The sequence below is a fragment of the Ursus maritimus genome, unplaced genomic scaffold, assembly GCF_017311325.1.
Source record: "Ursus maritimus isolate PB19 unplaced genomic scaffold, ASM1731132v1 scaffold_2, whole genome shotgun sequence".
NCBI lineage: Eukaryota > Metazoa > Chordata > Mammalia > Carnivora > Ursidae > Ursus > Ursus maritimus.
The window spans coordinates 43,087,697-43,100,988 of NW_024424452.1; the positions used below are offsets into that span (position 1 = coordinate 43,087,697).

Here is a 13,292-nt window from a genome sequence, read left to right on the forward strand (position 1 = left end):
CCTCTGTGCCACCCAGGCGCCCCCATAATATTTTTAAATTTTTTAATGTAGATATATTATCTATGAAAACAAATATATGTTTTAAAATACATGTTAATAGAGTGACATGGTACAATCATATATCCTGGTGCCCAAGTGAGTTCTGGTCAGTGCCTGTTTTCTAAGGATAATGATTTGTAGTGCCCTGCTTCATTCTTTAAAATATGTGGGTTTATTTGATAACCTATGTAAGCATCTGGGTGATAGAATGTGAGCTTTAATGCTGCTGCAGAGTTTGTGTTCTGAGTATGTGTGTATCTGTACGCATACGTAATCATTCGCTGGCTCCTTTCTTCTGCCGTGTTGACACCAGCTTTATCACTCCAGAAAGAAATAAGTCAATAAAGTGGGTGTGTGGGTGTGTATATGTATATGTGTATATATATATATATGGATATTATGGATGTAGTGTGTATATATATAGTATATGGAAAGATATATATATGATCTAGTATTAAAAATAATCCTATTACTTATATGTAAATATATAAATGGTATACTTAGTCTATGGAAATAGGTACGCATATACGGTATATATAGAAATAAGGATACATATATAGTATATAGAAATAAGTGTATATGCTTATTCCTCTCTTTCTGGAATAATAGCACGGATGTTAACACGGATGAAGGAACCAAAGAGTTGGCCCTGAGAGTTGGCCCCCAAGAGTCACATGGATGCATTGCTTCTGACTTCTTTCTGCATCATGGCAGAAGAAAAAAAAGTGATATTTGTAAGACACAATAAGGTGAACAAAAAGGCTGCTTGCTGACCCATGCACACGGCCCAAGGGGCTGATTTCCTGGACTCTCGCTTACCACTCAATGGGAGAGGTGTGGGGAGGGGAGTCAGTTGCTCCCCTTGTGTCTGCTCCTGGCGGGAAGCCCTGCCCTAGGGACCACCTGAACGGAAAGACCCCAAAAAGCCCGTGAAGTAAGAGGGAGGGTGAGTCCAGAGCACTGCACTGATGTCCGCGAGGGGAATGATGGGGCGGGGGGGTTGGGAAGGGGACCTTCTCCCCGTCGTCCTCACTAGGACTTCAGGAAGTCCAATCGTTCATTCATTCCTTTTTCATTTACCCGTTAGTGGATGACACACAGGCTCTGTACGAGGAGTCGAGGGTGGGACGTGTGCTTCCTGGAGCTGTTTGGTGAGCACGTCCGTTCCCACAGCGGGACTGCAGGCCCTAGGGCTCACCGCACAGTATTGAAGAGGAGGACCCTAACAATCGCCAGCGATGCTTTTGGCCTGCCCCCCAGGAACGCGCTGGCCCCGTGGTGTTTGCTGTCCCTGGGAGTGCCCCTCAGTAAGAGGAGCTGAGAGACCACAGCGTGGGTGAACAGAAAGACCCCAAAGCTTTGCATAAGGGCAGAGGGTTAATTTTGCAAGGGCAGGGACAAACATACAGGCGGTTCCAGGGGGATTTTGGAAACCTAGACCCAGAGAAGATGCTTGATTTGGAGTCTTACCAATGCCAGTGACCCACACGGGACGGCCATGGGAGATTCACACAAAACGGGGCGCTCAAGGAAAGGAATTCTGGCCACAGAAACCTACATGGCAAATCTGAAATAATAACGACCATCTCTTATGTAGTGTTTACTAGTCTCTACTCTTTCCAAGTATAAACTACTGTAACCCTCACAAGAATTACTTAAATAAGATTCCACCGTCGTCCTCATTTTCCAGATAGGATTGAGTGCCTCGTCCAAGGTCGTGGAACAAGAAAGTGGTAGAGATAATGATTGATCGAATCAGGGACACGGGCTCCAAAGGCCCTTCTGGAACCATGGCACTGCCCCGCCTCCGGGATGGTAAGGCTGCTGTATTATTTATGGACTAGCTCTTCACTCTCAGGATATAGACATGTATAAAATGATGAGAAAAATTGATGTTTGGAGAGAGGTTATGTTTTTTACTGGAATAAATAAGAGTGGCAAACTGGGGTTTGGACCAACACCACAGATCTTAACCCCCAAGGCCCAGTCCAGGCCCTGCTTTCTCTAAGAAGTGTCTCCATCACACAATCAGAGCTCCCTGAGCAGGAGGGAATGTGTGCAGCCCTGCACGGCGGCTGTCATTGGGCAGAGAGGACGAGGCCGCGGCTCTCACCAAGGTCATGCCACCAGACGGGACCCGGACCTGGTGTTGGGTCCATGTCTCTCCACAGCAACTCCAGGAATCCTTGTTTTTGTTTTTGTTTTTGTTTCCATTTTTATAGAAAAACAATTAAAAACAATGTTACGAGGACAGTGGCCTGTCTCTGCCGCGCTCCAGTCCTGTCTTTGTCACCAATGAGCCATGCATCCTCGCTGGCCCACAATTCAGTGGTCTAAAAAGTCAGGAGACTGAACTAAATTATCTCAGCGGAGGACCTAGTTAGGAGCCAGGAGAGGAAAGAGGGTGTAAGGAGTGACCAGGGCTTCCGGCCCCCATTTCTACGTTCTGTTGGAGTCTATTCTCTACTTTGTGCATATCTGCTTCATATATTACAGTTCTAATCTTGTGTGCTTGTTTGTTTGTTTGACAATATGGGAGCAGATGATTTCCCGGGTGTCTCTGCTGACTCTTCAAGGGGGTCTGCTTCTTGCTGGGCGAGGCTGCCGTTGCTGAGCTGACACGAAGAAGGAACGATCGTTCCGCCCCCCGCTGCCTGTCCGCCTGTGGCCGACGCAGACCAGGGTGCATTCTGGACAGGCGATAGGATGCCGCAGCCTCACCACAGCCAGCAAGAGTCGGGCCTCAGGCGTCTGGACCGGGGTCCAGGAACCAAGGGCTGGGTGATAGCCTGACTGCATTAAAAACTCCTACTAATGGCAGGGGGGCAGCAAGGCTGGGGAGACCGGCAGGTCTGAGACCCCTGACATACTAATGACTCTTCCGTTTCTGCCACGTCTCACACAGAACCGGGGGCATGAAGAGACTAAGGACGAGTCTTTTAGTAGATCCGGGGCCACAGGCCAGGGCAGGTGGAATCTCCGTAATGCTGAGCTCTAGCTTTTTCTGAATCCAGTGCCTTTCATTGTGTCTCCCACTTACCCCTGCTTCTGTGCCTTCCTCTCCGTCCATTCTGGGCTGTCCCTAATCAGGGAGCCCGTCCCCTTACCTCCCTATATTGGTCCTTTACCTGAAATGTCCTCCCCACCCCCCACCTGGGCCTGGCCGCCAGACCCATCCTTATAGCATTCTGAGCCTCAGTTTCCTTCTGTACAAGCTTCTATGCCCACTTCAGTGGGCTCTCAAATAGCATGTCTGCTAGTCCTGCTAATTTGTTGGTGGTAGATACATAGGTTTTGTATTTTTGTTTTTTGTTTGTTAGGTTGGTTGGGGTTTTTTTGTTTTTTTTTTTTTACTGTTAGCTATTTTTATTTTTTTTAATTTTTTTATAATATTTTTTATTATATTATGTTAGATATATAGGTTTTGAATAAAATTACTGATGGTTGGTCTGAGGGGCTGAAAGATCAGGCGACTTTGAATGTCATTTCAACTGACCTTCATTAACAAGGGCTATAAACCCCCCCCCGCCCCCTCCCCCACCGCCTAGTCAGTCTCTGTTCTGGTTAAGCTCCCAGAACCTGGGAACTCGGGTTGCTGGATGGGGAGTCAGCTTGTGTCCTGTCCTGCCTTGCTCAGTGCAGAGGCACTCCTGAGATGGGGGAGCGTTTGGTGGGCGGCACAGAGCTGCGAGCACATGTGGGGCCTGAGGGAATCCTTCTGGGGTTGGGGGGGTGAGGGGGGTCACGCCACACAGAGCCTGTCTGAAAGACCTGGATACCTAGATTTCCCATAGGGAAGCAGGATGGCAGACCCATCAGCTAAGGAATCCCTCCCACAAACTTTTCTTCTGAGCAACCCAGGGGACGGAGCAAGGCGCTAACAAGTTTACTAACGAGCAGGCAAACAAGCTGTTTAATTGAGCTGGGGAAGCCGGAGGGTGAGGCAAGGGACCGCTCCCAGGGGCTCCGCAGGCTTAATGAGGCACAGTCTCAACTTTGGTAATTATCAGCATTTTGTCTGCAGAGACCTCCCCTGCCTGAGTTGTGGAGCGGGCACTTCGGGGAGGCCCCCGTCTCCTCTGCTAGCCTCCCTCATTTCATACTAATTGGGAACATGGGAGTGCAGCCCCGGGTGTCAAGACAGCAGCTCTAGGATACTGTGCTTCTGAGAGTCCTTCCCCCAGGCCAAGTCAGGAGACAGTAGGGTCCCAGCTTGGCCTGGCCACACAGAAGAGCATGTGTTTCCGACACTCACCAGGCGCTGTGGACATGCAGGGCAGGGGTGCGGGGTGGCGGGGCCAGCAGGCCTGAGCTTGAATCTAAGTTCTGCCACCGACTAACGAACTCAGAGTCGGGCACACACTTTCCCTGACCCCTGTTTTTGTAGTATTGCAATATGGAGATTGGATTTTATGAATTACATGGTGTCTTTGAACTCTAATTTTTTGAACTATGATAATGGATTCATTCTGATACTCAAGAAAGCAGCATCAAGAATCAAGAGTACTAGACTAACTTATGCTTTAAAAAAAAAAAAAAGTTTCTTGAGCAGGAAGGAAGTGAAAGAGAAACAGGAAATAGGACGATAGACAAAGCTGTGCCCCAACCCCGCGAAGAGGAGCGCACACCCTGAGTTCAGACAAAGGAAGGTATTGCCACATTGTTTGCTCTCTCGGATAATTTTTTAAACTCTCATTTCCTTTTTAAGAAAAAAAAAAAAGATCATTTCCTTCTAGAAAAAAAATAATAAAGTGGTTCTGATCACCCGGCCGTCGGCACAACCCTGCTTGTCTGTGTGTCCATCCGCGCATGCTCGGCGCTGCGGCTCCAGGCTGTCGGGGGGCTGTCAGCAGTGAGTGAGCCCTGCAGCCCGAAAACCTGGCATTCGAATTGCACTTCCGCAAAGTGGCAGTTATGGGATATAATGCAGTTTAGCCAAACCCTTCCTGCCTCATTTTCTTTCTTTTTTTTTTTTTTAAAGATTTTATTTATTTATTCGACAGAGATAGAGACAGCCAGAGAGAGAGGGAACACAAGCAGGGGGAGTGAGAGAGGAAGAAGCAGGCTCATAGCAGAGGAGCCTGATGTGGGGCTCGATCCCAGAACGCCGGGATCACGCCCTGAGCTGAAGGCAGACGCTTAACCGCTGTGCCACCCAGGCGCCCCCCTGCCTCATTTTCAAACCGAGAATGTCAATAACGTCTACTTCTCAGGTCGCTGCAAGAATTGAGGTAATTTGTGTCGGCCTGGAGTGGAAGTGGCAAGAGCGAGCTGTGACTTTGTTGACTGCTGTTCTGACCAGCATCACAGTGACACACCCAATTCCCAATAGAACCGGAGAGATGACCCTTACATCCAAGGGTGTCAGTGCACAGAGGGGGTCCACAAAGGGCATAAACCCAAACGAGTTTTAGGTCTGGGGAGTCTCCGTGTCCCTTCAGAAGCCCTGGGACCATGCCCGCATTCATTAGAAGTGGTCAGAACCGCTTCAGACACTGAGCCAGATTGTTCCCTTCAAGGGTCTGAACGCCTTCTGACAAGGGGCAAAGCACACCAGATGCTTTTTGGGAGATGCCATCTAGAAACGAGGGAGGTCTCAACCAAGGCGTACCAGCCTTCATGAGTTACTGGGGGGAATCAAGGGACAACGCCTGGTACAGAGGCGAAGTTTAGTTAATAAGAAGTCCCTGTCTTCTTCCCTTTTTTTTTTTTAGAGATTTTATTCATTTTTTTGACAGAGAGAGAGACAGCCAGCAAGAGAGGGAACACAAGCAGGGGAAGTGGGAGAGGGAGAAGCAGGCTCCCAGAGGAGCTGGGAGCCCGATACGGGGCTCGAACGCCCTGAGCCGAAGGCAGACGCTTAACAACTGCACCACCCAGGTGCCCCAGTTCAGGTCTTCTTCCCTTTTAGAAGGGCCCCGGCTGCTGAAATCCCCCCACCGTGGGATCACTCATCATCTTGCCCACAGGGTTTCATATTAGCTTTGGTCTTCCTGTGTGTTCTGGTGCAAAGAATTCTTCGGCTGCCTTTAAATACCAAAACACATCCTTCTTCATTTTTTAATTTATTTTTTTAGGGTGGTTTTATGTTCACAGCAAAACTGGGTGGAGATTACAGAGCTCCCCTCTACCTCCTGCCCCACGCATGCACTGCTTCCCCGGCCACCAATGTCCTGCACCAAAGTGGTCCATTTATGACCGTTGATGAACCCACTCTGACCAACGCATCAGTATCACCCAAAGTCCATGGCTGCGTGAGGCTTCCGTCTTGGTGGTGCACATTCTATGGGTTTGGACAAACGTATGACGGCACGTATCCATTGTAGTATCACTCAGTCTAGTTTCCCTGCCCTCAAAATCCCGTGTCCCACCTCTTTCTCCCCTACTCCCTGACAACCACTCTTTTTACTGTGTGCACAGCTTTGCCTTTTCCAGAATGTCAGGTAGTTAGAATTATTCCTTTTGGAGCCTTTTCAGACCGTCTTCTTTCACTTAATAACGTGCAGTTAAGGTCCCTCTGTGTCTTTTCATGGCTTGAAGCTCGTTTCTTTTCGGCATTGAATAATGGTCCGAACATACATATTTTTTATGTTGGTTTGGATTAAGACGATCAGCTTGTTCGTTTCTGTAGACAGCCTCAGAACATTTGCCTGCATTAGCTTTGGGGAAGCCTCACCCTTCTGGCCGATCAGGTGGTGGCTTACCCCAATACTGTCCGCTGACCGCTGCCATTTACTGGACATCTCAGGGTTTCGGGGGCTCCAGAGTGCATCCACAGTGTCGCAGAAAAAACACGCAGAACAAAGGGTTTACCGGGCCCCCTAACCTTCAAGAAGCTCACTGTTCTTCCAGAATTTTCGAGGCTTCAGTCCTGTCCTAATGAGTCCTCTACCCATTTGCATTGACTCATGACTAAGGCAGAAAGCATGTGTAACCATGATTTTGGTCATTGGGGTAATGCAGCCTAACCAAAAGTCAATAGTGCCAAACTCCTTTGATACACTGGAGTAATGACTTATATTTATAACAACCTTCTATCTCTGTGAAGCTGCAGGTTTGCCCATTATTAAAAACTGGGTGAACGCTTAGGAACCATTTAAACAAAAGCAGTGTCATAGAAGGCCCACCCCCATCCCAGAAGATGCAGTCAGGTACTTGTAGAAAGAGAAGCCTCTACCAACCTCTCCTGCCACAGCCCGGCCGTGAACAGGAACGCAGGGGATCGTAGCTAGAGGGCACCTTTGCCATGTGAAACTCCCAACCTCATGCAAGGGCCTATAGGTGTCTAAGGACCCACAAGTATGTGAGCTGAAAAAGAAAATTCTAACGTTCAAACTCCCTTCAGCCACTTTTAAGTGAAAAGAAGCAAAGAGGGATTCCTTAACTATTGTTTCTCCTTGTACAAGATTACTATTTACAGACAGGAAACTTCGGTTTCTCGGGCTGCTGAAATAGAAACCAAGTTTGAGAGGTGGGGCTTCAAAATTACTCCCTAAATATGTACGTCCTCTCTCCTTACATGTGAACACAGTGTGAGATGCACGTCAATAACCACGTCTTTAAGTGACTCTAACCAGTGCCATTTTTCCTTGTTAACTTTCAGAAAACTTCATTTTCTCCACTTCACGAGATTATAACATCGTGAAGCAGCCTTGGCTTTTATGACTTTTTTTTTTCCCGTTCAGACAAGACTGTGATACCTGCATTTCTGAGGACCGCTGTGGAGGACGGATCCAGGAAGGTGAGATCTGTGCGAATTTCTCTAGGAAAGCCCTGGGGACCAAGTGGGTAACCACACGATCACAGTGGAGAATTCATTATAGGATTGTCTGGGAGAAAAAGGGCTGCATCAACCGTATGCAGAAACGTGAAAACTGATTCTAGTCCTTCCCCTATCTGGGTGGAAAAGAGACCTCTCATCCTACCACACTGGGGCCTGACCAAGGGGAAGTGCATTTTGACTTTTGCAGATTTAACATTAATGCTCACAGGTCTCCCGGCACAAATTGGCATTTAGAGGAAAGTTTTGGTTTTGTCCACTGGGGGATGAGCAGGACACTGGGTGACCGGTGTTGGGCCTGGGTAAAAGACAAGGCGGGAGATGAGAGGATCACCATGAGCTAATATTAAGTAAAAGGTAAATCAGGACATAGAGCTGTATTAGGTGTATTAATCCTAAGGGACTATCCCAATTTTAGATTACACACCAGGACATCATCTCTCACTTCTACAAACACCCTTGTGCCAAAATGTAGCTGCTTTACTTTTTCACGGGTCTCTTTAATTTTACTTTGAGTTTCATTCTACGACAAGGGCCAAAGACCTCTGTCAACCCTTTTTGGGATGCGTCGTCCTCCACGTAGTCACAGACAACATTCATTGGTGTCAAGGGGTAGGGAAGAGTTTTAGAGGTATTACCTAGCTGGGGCAGATATTTGACCTCGGCCTGGTACATGATGAATACTTTCTCACTATCTCGTGCGTGCTGGAGAAGAATTTATACGGGTGGGATTCAGCAGCCTGTAAGCTGGGTCCAGTTTCTTAAGCTTCTAATTGTGTTGGTCGAATCTGAATCTAAACCTTAACTATTTTTCACCTTGTTCTTTCAGCAGCTGAGACGTGGTAAAAATCTCCACCTCGGATGCTGATTTTTGTCCATTTCTCATTGTTGTTCTCTCGATTTCAAACGTATGTTTTTATATATAGTTTGCGTAACGATGCAAAAATATATACTATGTGTGAATATGTGAAAAAAAAAGAAAAATTTACTGTATGTTTCCATATCGAGTTATGGAAACTAATAACAAATTATATATTTTTATTATTATGTAAATACATAATTTAGCTTTTATTTTCTTGAGGGTTGAATACTTTGTCATTATGTAGTAAAACTCCATCTGTACTGACATTTTTTCCCCTAAAACTTTATTATCAGCTACGCTACTAAACTGGCTTTCTTCAAGTTAGGCTTTGAATAATATAACTTTTTCTAAGTTTTTGTTAAGTGACTAAACGCTACAGGCGCATTTTGTCAAGGCTGGATGGCTGGGTTTATCTTTAACCCAAGTTGAAAACGCTCGTCTCTGAGCAGCTGAGTTCGGTCTGTTTATGTACATACTTTATAAATATGTTTTAATGGGATTCTGCCATCTTAGTTCATTTCAGTTTGCTTTCTTTTTCTCCCTTCTTGCCAAGTTTCTTTAACAACTTTTTATCTATCTTCTGAAAGACAAATGCCTTAGCAAGCTCTCCTGCCTCTGTCTCCTAGCCTCCCGTTACTACCTTGATACACTTTCTGTTTTCTTCCCTCTGGTTCTGCCTGGGTTTATTTATAAGACTGCTGATGAAGGCATTCATTCAGTCTTACCTCCCCTTCGGCCCCAGCGTCTCTTAGACTTATTCTTTTCTATTGAATAGTTCTTGCCAAAGAGCTGTTGGTGTGGGTCTTTGTGTTGCCACGCTTCCGAAGCTTTGAATCTGAGATTAATTTTCATTGTGGAAAAACACATGTCACATCAAATTTACCGTCTTAACCATGATTAAGTATGCTGTTCAGTAGTGTTGAGGGCATTTACATGGTTGTGTGACCAATCCCCAGACCTCTTTTCATTTTGCACAACTGAAACTCTGTCCCTGATAAACAACAAGGTCCGGTTCTCCCTCCTCCAGCTCCCAGCAAATTCCAGAAGCTGCTTTCTGTCTCTGTGAATTTGAATACTCTTGGTACCGCATATGGTGTCTTTTTGTGACTGTCTTACTTCACTTAGTAATAATGTCCTCAAAGTTTAATCGTGTTGATCAGGTGACAGAATTTCCTTCCTTTCTTTCTTTCTTTCTTTCTCTCTTTCTTTCTTTCTTTCTTTCTTTCTTTCTTTCTTTCTTTCTTTCTTTCTTTTTGCTATAAGTGATCACATTTATTTATTTTAATTCAAGTATCATTAACATACCATGGTACGTTAGTTTCGAATGTGCAATAAAAAAGAGACTCTTAAATATAGAAAACAAACTGTCTTTGCCAGAGGGGAGGTGGGGAAGGGAACCGGGAAAGAGCCGATGGGGATGAAGAGTGCGCGGATTGTGATGAGAGCTTCCTTCCTTTTGAAGGTGGAATGATAGCCCATTGCATCACACACGGCACTGTACTCACCCACTCACCCACTGACTGACGATGCTCGTATTGCTTCAACGTGTTGGTTACTGTGAACGCTGCTGTGATAGACACGGGTGCGTAGACATGTCTTTCAGACCGCGCTTTCCCTTCTCTGTGGGGATATGCCTGGCAGTGGAATCCCTGCATCATAACAATTCTATTTCTAATTTTTTGCAGGGTTCCCCGTATTGTTTGCATAGCTGCTGAGCTATTTTACATTTCCAACCACAGTGCACGGGGCTTGTGACTTCTCTCCATCCTGACTGATTCTTCCTATTTAACGTTTCGTAGCAGCCGGCCTGGTGCTTGTGCTATGCTTTCTCACTGCGCTTTATTTCAATTTCCATAGTGATTATCCTACAATGAGTATTGATTGTTATTGCCCATTTTCTCCTATGCTATGGTCCATTCATATAACATTTTTGAAAAAAAAGTCTATTCAAGTTCTTTGCTCATTTTTTAAATCAGGTCTTTTTTTTTTTTTCTTTTCATTGAGTTGTAGCAGTTTTTATAAGTTAATCCCTTAGCAGGTATATAATTTGCAAATATGTTCTGTCATTCCAAAGGAAAGGGGTTCCTTTTCTGTCTGTTGCTTGTGTGGTTCGATGCACGGAAGTTTTTCATTTTGATGTGCTCAGAGTCACGTGTTTCTCTTTTGTTGACAGTACGCTGGGTGTCACCTTGAAGAGCCCCATTGCCAACCCCAGTGTCATGAACCTTTGTCCTGATGTTTTCTGAGAGTTTAATCATTTTTAGCTCTTATGTTTAGATCGTTAATCCATTAAAGTTAATTTTTGTATATGGGATAAGTCCAGTTTCATTCACTTGCATATGAATATCCTGACTTCCCAACACTATTTTTGAAAAAAAAAAAAAAAGAAAGAAGGAAAGAAAGAAAAAGAAAAGAAAAAGAAACAGTCTCACAGATGTTGAGAACCGATGGTTGCCAGAGGGGAGTCATACTGGCATAAAAATACGCACATAGATCAATGGAACAGAATCGAAGACCCAGAAATAAACCCCTGTTAACTAATATGTGATAAGGGAGGCAAGAATACTCACAGAGGAAAGGCTAGTCTCTTCAATAAATGGTTGCGGGAAAACTGGATCGCCACATGCAGAAGAATACAATTAAACTCCTATATTACTCCACTCATAAAAAGGAACTTGAAAAGGAATATTGGCTTAAACATGAGACCTGAAACCATAAATCTCCAAGAAGAAAACATAGAAAATAAATCCATGACACGGATCTTGGCAACAATTTTTTAGATATAACACCAAAGCATAAGCAACAAAAGCAAAATTCAATAAGTGGGCCTACATCAGATAAAAACTTTTACACGGCGAAAGAAACAACCAACATAATGAAAAAGCAACCTGAGGACTGGGAAGAAATATTTTCATACCATATATCTGATGAGGGATTAATATCCAAAATATATGCAGACTCCCACAACTTAATACCAAAATAACACAAAAACAAAAACCCCACAACAGACAATCCAATTTAAAAACGGGCAGTTGAACTAAACAGACATTGTTCTAAGGAAGACACATGACTAGCCAACAGGGATATGGAAAGAAGCACAACGTCACTGGTCATCAGAGAACCGCAAAGCGAAACTACAATGAGACATCACCTCATACCTGTTAGAATGGCCATTATCAAAAATACAAGAGAGCATCGATGCTGGTGAACATGTAGGGAAAAGAGAACCCTCGTGCACTGTTGGTGGGAATGCAAACTGGGGCAGCCACTGTGGACAACAGGACGCGGTTCCTGAAAAACCTAAAATGGAACTACTGGATGATCCAGCAGCCCGACCACCGGGTGTGTACCCAACGGTGACAGCAGGATATCAGAGAGACATCCCTGCACCTCCACGCTTATCGCCGCATCATTCACAATACATGTCCATCCATGGACGTATGGATAAAGAAAATGTGTATATACACGATAGAATATTAATCGGCCACGAAAAAGAAGGAACTCTTGCTATTCGCGACAACATGGATGGATCCAGAAGGTATTATGCTAAGTGAAATAATTGAGACAGAAGAAGACAAATACTGTATGATCTCACTTATATGTAGAAGCCAAAAAAAGCTGAACTCATTGAAACAGAGTAGAGTGTTGTTTACGGGGGGGGGGGGGAAATGAGGAGGCATGAGTCAAAGTATACAAAGTGCCAGGTATAAACTCAGTAGGTTCTGGGGATGTAATACACAGCAGTGTGATTGCAGTGAACCGTCATTTGTCACGTACTTGAGAGAACAGACCTCGAAGGTTCTCCGCAGAAGAAAGGAATGGCAGTTAGGTGATATGAGGGAGGTTTGGCTCAGGCCCAAGTGTCGGTCATTTTGCAACGTGTAAGTGTATCAAATCAACACACATGCCTTAAATGTACACGGTGTTATATGTTGATGATGTCCCAATAAAGCTGAGAAACAGTAGAGGGACCAGAGAGCAAACAGCGCCGGGCGACTTTGCAGATGGCTGAAGCAGAGATAGAAACCCTTGTCGTCCAGCCTGACAGCAGAAAGACTAAATCTTAGCAAGAAGGTCCAAGCAGCAGACGAGGGACTGTTATAAAACACACGCTAACAAAGCCCAAAACCAATCCCCGACATGAATCCGAGTTTGAGTCACGACAGGTAAGTAGGACCAGGGAAACAGCTTGGTATTTACACGAACCCACCTTAACAATGCCTAAGCCAAGCTCTGCTGTGAGTCAGAGAAAGCCGGCTAGAGACAGGACAAAAAGAGAAGCTTGGGAACTATCTCGGCCAATGTATCAGAAATTCATAGCGATTCAAAAAATACATCTAATTAAAGCTTCAAATTATAAAGCAAACCCTAATAGCATCAATGCAGAAGATAAATCAACAATCACAGATACGTAAAACCTCTGATACGGTAATTGATAGAACAAGAAGAAAAACCCCAGAATGGAGACTGAAAAATTCTAACCCCACGTTCAACCAATATGATCTAATTTTCATTTAAAGAACACCGAATACTCCACATTCTCTTCAAGGGTACCTGGAATGCAGGGACTGACAGTGAGTCTCAGTGAAACTCACCTCGGGATCTTAGGGT

General features: G+C 45.0%; 1 long non-coding RNA gene across 2 annotated transcripts; it reads left to right on the forward strand.

Moving 5' to 3' along the window:
• Positions 1 to 7,526: 7,526 nt before the first annotated feature.
• LOC103672066 lies at positions 7,527 to 10,990 on the forward strand. Of its 2 annotated transcripts, XR_571063.2 has the most exons (4): positions 7,527 to 7,780; positions 8,649 to 8,727; positions 10,144 to 10,263; positions 10,367 to 10,990. It is a non-coding gene; the product is annotated as an uncharacterized LOC103672066 (long non-coding RNA). The 2 variants fall into 2 exon arrangements; XR_005836256.1 differs by having other exon boundaries at positions 7,527 to 8,727.
• The last annotated feature ends 2,302 nt before the right edge of the window (positions 10,991 to 13,292 follow it).